The following is a 6874-nucleotide window of genomic DNA, read 5'->3' on the forward strand; positions in this document are numbered from 1 at the left end:
TCTTTGTAGTTAGAATTAGTGGGATGAATTAAAAGATAATTGGATTCGTGGGTTTTCCATTTTCCATCATAATTATGGATTAATGATATTAACTGTTAATTTTATGATTAATTATGCTCACTAATTGAGTATTAGAACAACCAATCATCATTAAAAGGAAGGTGGAAATAGTTTGAATTGAGGAAGTCTTAATGTGGTATTATGTGGGAAGAATGCCAAACTCCAGGGGCATTTCGAGAATTATGACAAACCCAAACTGCATTTAGATTTATCTATTTGGGAGGAGTTTCGGTTCGGAAGGAGACATGTGCTTCTCTCGGTACGAAACTTGGCATAAACATTTTGTAGGAACCGTGTAATGGCATAGCAAGGTGTTCAAAAAGACTTCAAAAGTTGAAATACTTATTACTAAGCAATGCATTCGATGCTCTTTGTGCCACATTACAAAATAGATCCACAAACACGACATACAAAGAAGATAGGGAGGGGCAAGGTGCTCGAAAAAAGCAAAAGATAGGGAAATCCCCCTCCCCTGCTTTCCCAAAAAAAGAAACCCCACATTTTGCTTTATTTTCTCAAATGCCCTCGAGTTCTCATAGTTTCCCCAAAGGGGAAGTGTCTTCATTCAATTGCCAAATGAATGGTGACTACATGAAAATCACTTTGCACACGTTAATGTTAGTACTTGATCTTGCGTTAGTTGGTTGGGTGAATGTAACGTTCAACTTGTTGAAATAGATTCACAAGTTGCTTCTGAAATGGAGCGTGCAACACATCGGAGTTTTTGACATGGAGCTTGATTTTCCATAGAGCCTTTTGGTTCCTTGACTCTAGGACATGAAAAATGTTGTGAACCTTAACATGGCCTTCCAATGTAATGTGCACTAACGTAGAGGTTAGATGAACAAATGACAAATTTCTTCAACTAATTTAATGTTCACATGATCACATGTCGATTTACTTGCGGTGTATATATACACAACCAATCAAACATGTAAATTTGGACCCATCATAATAACAATGTGGGACATTCCGGCATACCCTTCGAAATCTCGATTTTAGTGACCCTACCAATGATCACATTTGTATTAAAAGCCATAATTGCGATTCTAATGGACAATTTTGGCCTCCTTGTTGTAATTATTATATAAAGGACGTATGTGTAATTAGTTAATTTCCAAGCTTCACAATGATTAAGTAAAGGACATTGGCATAATATTTAGTTAATTTTCAAGCTTCAAGAATTATACTCCTCATTTCTTAATAATTATAATCTAGAGATTATTTTATTGATCTTGCATCCATAGTTCAATATAGGGATTCTTCAAATAATATAGTTACTAAGGATCATTGTACAACGAAATATGTTGATACACGGTTTCCAAATTACATCTTCGATGGAAGCGAGCATCCGCATTTACATAAGCACGTGTGACAATAATTTATGGTTAGTAAATATAAGGACGATGAAATTGAAGTTAGAAGCTAATAAATAAAAATACCTTTTATTGTCCATTTGAGCTCAGTTCGACCTAGTGGACAAACCCCTTAATGAACTCGGCCATCTTGTGTAAAGATAAGTAGACCCTCAATGTTGATCTTCTTCTTGGAATGTGAATTGTCCATAGTATTTACCAGTGGGACATTTGTGAAACATTGTTTTGAGTGTCTGAATCAACCTTCGCATTGTTAGTCATAACTAGGATGTTTGAGTCACATTTTTTATTTTCATAAACACATGGGAAACCTAAATGAGAAGCGTTGTGTGATGCCCACAAAGAAGTGATATTATTGGATAGCAAAATAGAGGTCACATATACCCAAGAGACTAAAAGCATTGGAAGAATTAAAGGGCATGGAGATACTAAACTAAGATACTTAGGTGAAACATAGCAAGCACAAAAAGATAAATGGTGTGCTTGCTTGAATGTAGTAGTGATGGATAATTGGTAATTTGATCATTATTGACTAGGTTGCCAGGCAAGCAAAATGTCCATATGTAGAAGCACACAAATTAGGCTCGAAGTCACCAGGGGGAGCACCTCCCTTTGTGCTACTTGTGCCATCTAGTTTAGTTAGAGAGATTGCCATATGTGTTCCTACAATCTGGATTCTGGATTTTCTAGAGTGCTTCATGGATGTATCAATTTCTTGATGTCACTAGTACTAAGTTACGATTACATTAGGCTTTAAGATACATTGAAGTTATACACAAGGACAATCAATGTGCCCCCAATCATGAGATTATCAAAACATAGAATAAGTTAAAGATTATATGAGAAAGGTACTGGAGCCCCCAAGAACATAAATCAATTGGTTTGGGGTGATTGGAGCCCATGAACTAGAGGTATTTTGTTTGAATCCTAAAAGGGTTGTATTAGTGAGGATCTTGTCCAGGCGCTAGGAATTAAAATATAAAGACTACAATATTGTTGTCAATGTGTCGACCAACATGTATGGAGACATCATCATGCCATCAACTACATTGATTTGTCATAATAATGAGAACATCCATCGCACACCAATAGGAACTAATCAAGTTGGTGCAATAAACGTAGGTGTCCATGTGTGACAATCACTAGAATTGTAAATTTGAGCATTTTCATAGGGTTGATGATCATGAATGGGGTGTCAAATCCTTCCATGACCAATTGCACATCATACAAGCAAGTTATCGACAATGAGCTTAACATATCTCACATTGCACTATTAACGTTTGGTTGTTTCCATCCCAAATTGTAGTCTCTTGCTAGAGACAAAATGTCAATGTTGCCTTCTACACCTAACATTTATGTTTGGAAAGGGAATCCCCTTTGTTGTGGACTCGAACATGTAAATACCATAGGGTCATGGTGCTACTTAAGGTATTGAACTTAGTACCATGAGCACAATACTTGTCAAGGGACATCTATAATATTGCATACATAGCGGATATGCAAAACATACTACTACCACGTGGTTTTTTTCATTGTATTTCATGTGATTCTTAATGTTGTCCCCATAAATTATGTATCACACTTGCATGGTTTTCTTGGTGTCCATGGCACCTATTGTGGCTACAAACATCTAGTCTTGCCGTGATCTTATCTTGAATGGTGTCCATGGCACTTATTGTGGCTACAAATCTCTAGTCTTGCTCTAATCTTATCTCGGATTCTCAAACCACTTACATGCTTTCACAATTGTTATCCACTCCCGACGACTTGGTTACCCAAAATTTACCGCGGGCGTGGTAGATGGTGCATCCTTCATGTTCCCCTCCCTAGTTAGTACCAAGGATAGGTCCCCTCAATGCTCTACACACCCACACCCGATACTCAATGGCACATTCCAACCCTCGAATTGTTAATATATCTATGTTGTAATCTGTATGTATGTATGTATGTATGTATGTATGTATGTGTGTGTATGGATTCTGCATGGTGTTGACATAAAACAAACCTCATGCTTGTGCTAACATTTCATCAAGTTTAATGGCTCAAAGATACCTTAGGATAAGAGGTAGCACAACCCTATGGCTTAATGTGGGGGGGTGTACAGGATATTAATTGATCTCCTGAACAGATAATCACGGGTATATTGAGAATACTCGTGCTAACACTAGTTAAGGTTGTTAATGTCCCTGCAAGATGACCCTTGCTACGGTTAATGTCTTGAGTGAGTGGCCAGGTGTGCAATTAGGTGCTCTCTGCATAAACATGTAGATTAGATTCACAGATGGTTGTGTGCTGAAACTTGATTTGTTAATGTCTTGAGGATTAAGGCAACTTGTAGGAAATGGAGTAAGATTAACACATTTTCCAAGCTGCTCAAAGGCATACCTAAAATATAAGAAAATCATCAGAAATGGAAAAAGATGAGCAACTATCGATCAATCGATTGTTGAGGCCGAGCCGAATAAGGATTGAAAACATATTAAGGTATGAGTTGTTTTCTAGTGCAAGAAAACTTGTGGAGTCTAACATGATCCATTCATTCATATTATTCAATAATATGGGGTGGACCTGCACCCTAAATGATAATGCTAATGGTAATGTCCGTTTTTAATGGTAATGATGGATTCTCATGAAACCATTCTTCTTTATGAATGTGGTTTGAGTACATACAGTAAGTGCATGTTATTATGGTATGTTAGACATGATTTCAGTAAGCATTAAATTGGAGATTGCAGATTGGCATTCTAGTTACAATAATCACATATATGTACAAAGAAGATAGATGTGGAGCTATTTAATATATATTATATTGTAGCCAGAAACAGTAACTGTCTAATTTAATAGCAAAACCCTCCTAACGAATTAATCAATTCAATTCTCGATCGGTAAATTATAATCAGAATGTGCATAGATCAAACTACTGGAGTTATAACCATGTAGAGGAGTGAACTTAATATGGTTACTTACCCTGGGGAACAAAAATTATGGATGAAATAGTGGTCCAAAATCGGCTTCCAATAGTCTGTTGGAAATCAAAACAGTCTTTCCAGACTCAGGAAGCAAGAGTATATATGTATTGAGTGTTTCTTTTCATTTGCCTTGAATGCATAAAAATTCATGTGACTGGAGGGATCATAATTGATTTTCCAAATCAGTTGTCTTCTCTTAACAAGAATGATTGTAGATTAGGATGTCCTTGTATATATATATAAGTTATAACTGTATGTGAAGAAGATTTGGAAGTTTTTATTGTATTCAACTCACAAACCGCTTTGAATGTCAGCATTAGCAACACAAAAGTATGATTCCATTGATTTAATTGACTCACTTAAGAGGAAGAAAGAGAAAAACAAAGCAAGCAGAAAAACAGAGCATTATGTGGAGATTCTGCAACAGGAAGAGGAGGAGGAGGAATAAGAAGAAGAAGAAGAAGAAGAAGAAGAAGAAGAAGAAGAAGAAGAAGAAGAAGAAGGGGAAGGAGCAGGAGGCTATTGGTAATTGCAATCTCTAACCTCGAAGTATTGCCTGTTCTTGAGGACAATGTCATACATGTGCATGGTCTTGAACTTGGAGAAGTCTCTGGGGAGGGAGATGAGGAGGGAGCTAGAGAAGCATCGATGGAACTGTACAAGCTGCTTGGACTCATCCTCTTGATCTTGGTGATGGTGATTCTGATGCCTGTGAGAGTGATGATGCTTTATACTCCGATGATGATGATGATGATGATGATCTTCGGAGAATGCTGCGGAGCGATTGTCGATATGAATGAGATCATCATTATAGACATGGTCGGTAGCGGATTGATGATGGGGATTGCAGCAGCCAGCAATGGTGGAGGAGGAGGAGGAGGAGGAGGGATCGGTGTAGGGGAGCCAGCCGAGTCCGAGGAGCTTCTCTTCGAGGTGGGGGTAGGAGCAGATGATCTCCATGGTGGGCAAGTAGACAAGGGCCTTCCTCCTCTGGGTGGACATGGCGCCCGAAAGCTCGTGGCCGTCGATCGGCTCCACCATGGGGTTCTGCACGAGCTTCGCCACGCCATTCCGGAACACCCACACCCCCGCCATTGTTGCGAGAAAGAGATATTAAGAGGGAAAGGAAGAAAAAAATGATCACACACCAATTTTTACAGAAGAATTGGGGGGGGGGGGGGGGGGGGGGAGGTTAATGTAGGCTAGGCTCTCAGATTGTTTAATGGATCAATCAACCATTCATTCAGGTGGATTTGGGGGGGTTAATTTGTAGTGAATGAATAATGGTAATGAATGTAATTTGGCATTCTCTTGAGTCTGTATGTATGGGTGTATATGTATATGTATATATATATATATATATATATATATAGATGAGATGGGTAAGGGAGTGTTGAGGCGTGTGGGGGTGGCAAAGTTATGTATATATGGTGGGGAGGGGGCTATAATAATAATAATAACAAACCATGCTAATAGCAATCATAATAATGGGGGTGTGTGTGAGTGTGTATTTGGGAAGGGGGTAATGATTGAAGATTTTGGTGGTTTGAGAAACAGGGGAAGGCAGAGACAGACTGAGAGAGAGAGAGAGAGAGAAGAAGAGCAAAAATGGTGTTTTGTAAGGTAATGAACATTTTTAGTTTATGCAAAAAAAATAAAAAATAAAAAAGGCTGACAAGGAAAAAAGAAGAAGAAGAAAAACAGCATGAGAGAGATAGAGAGATGATATATATATGTGTGTGTGTGTGTGTGTGTGTATGTATAGAGAGAGAGAGAGAGAGAGAAAGAGAGAGGGAGGGAACAGCCTAAGCACGTGCCACATTGCTCGTGAGAAAAAATGCATGATTGAATATATAAGATTTACATAGGTGTTCTATGCACACCCACACCCACACCCACACCCACATGTGTGTGTGTGTGTATGTTGTGCATAGAGATTGTGTATAGAGAGAGAGAGAGAGAGGATAAAGACACCTAACATGCACTTCACTCACAATTATGTGTGTGTGTGTGAAATGCAAGTTGCAATTTCAAATGTGTAGGTTGCCAACAACAACGGCGTCGGAGATATCGAATTTATCTTCTATATACGTATATGTATACATATACATATATATGGATATGGATGTTTCCATATGGGTGTGACACTCCAAAGACAACACCACCCTTGCACGAGTTTGTTTGTAAGAGCTCCCTCTCCCCCCTGTGTGAGATGAAGGAATGCACATGAAGCAGCGAGTGACAATGAACGCATATGTCCCTTCGAGTAACATTGAGGGGCTGCCACTTACGTACAAGTTGAGGGGATCTCGCCCTATTGTCTCATATAAAAACCAAGGAACGTTTCAGCCTAAAACAACGGAGGATACATGTATTTGTGACACTTAACGACCCCCAAGTTCTTTGATATGACCAGTGACAATGCTCTCTTTGTGTACTCCTTGTTAGTATGCTTGCATCTTGAGAATT

General features: G+C 38.6%; 1 pseudogene; it reads right to left on the bottom strand.

Moving 5' to 3' along the window:
• Nucleotides 1-4681: 4681 nt before the first annotated feature.
• LOC147853053 (flowering-promoting factor 1 pseudogene) lies at nucleotides 4682-5500 on the bottom strand (annotated as a pseudogene).
• Nucleotides 5501-6874: the final 1374 nt, after the last annotated feature.

The sequence above is a fragment of the Azolla caroliniana genome, unplaced genomic scaffold (genome assembly GCF_043228905.1).
Source record: "Azolla caroliniana isolate FFs.n. ecotype wild unplaced genomic scaffold, voAzoCaro1.0.p SCAF_17, whole genome shotgun sequence".
Classification (NCBI taxonomy): Eukaryota; Viridiplantae; Streptophyta; class Polypodiopsida; order Salviniales; family Salviniaceae; genus Azolla; species Azolla caroliniana.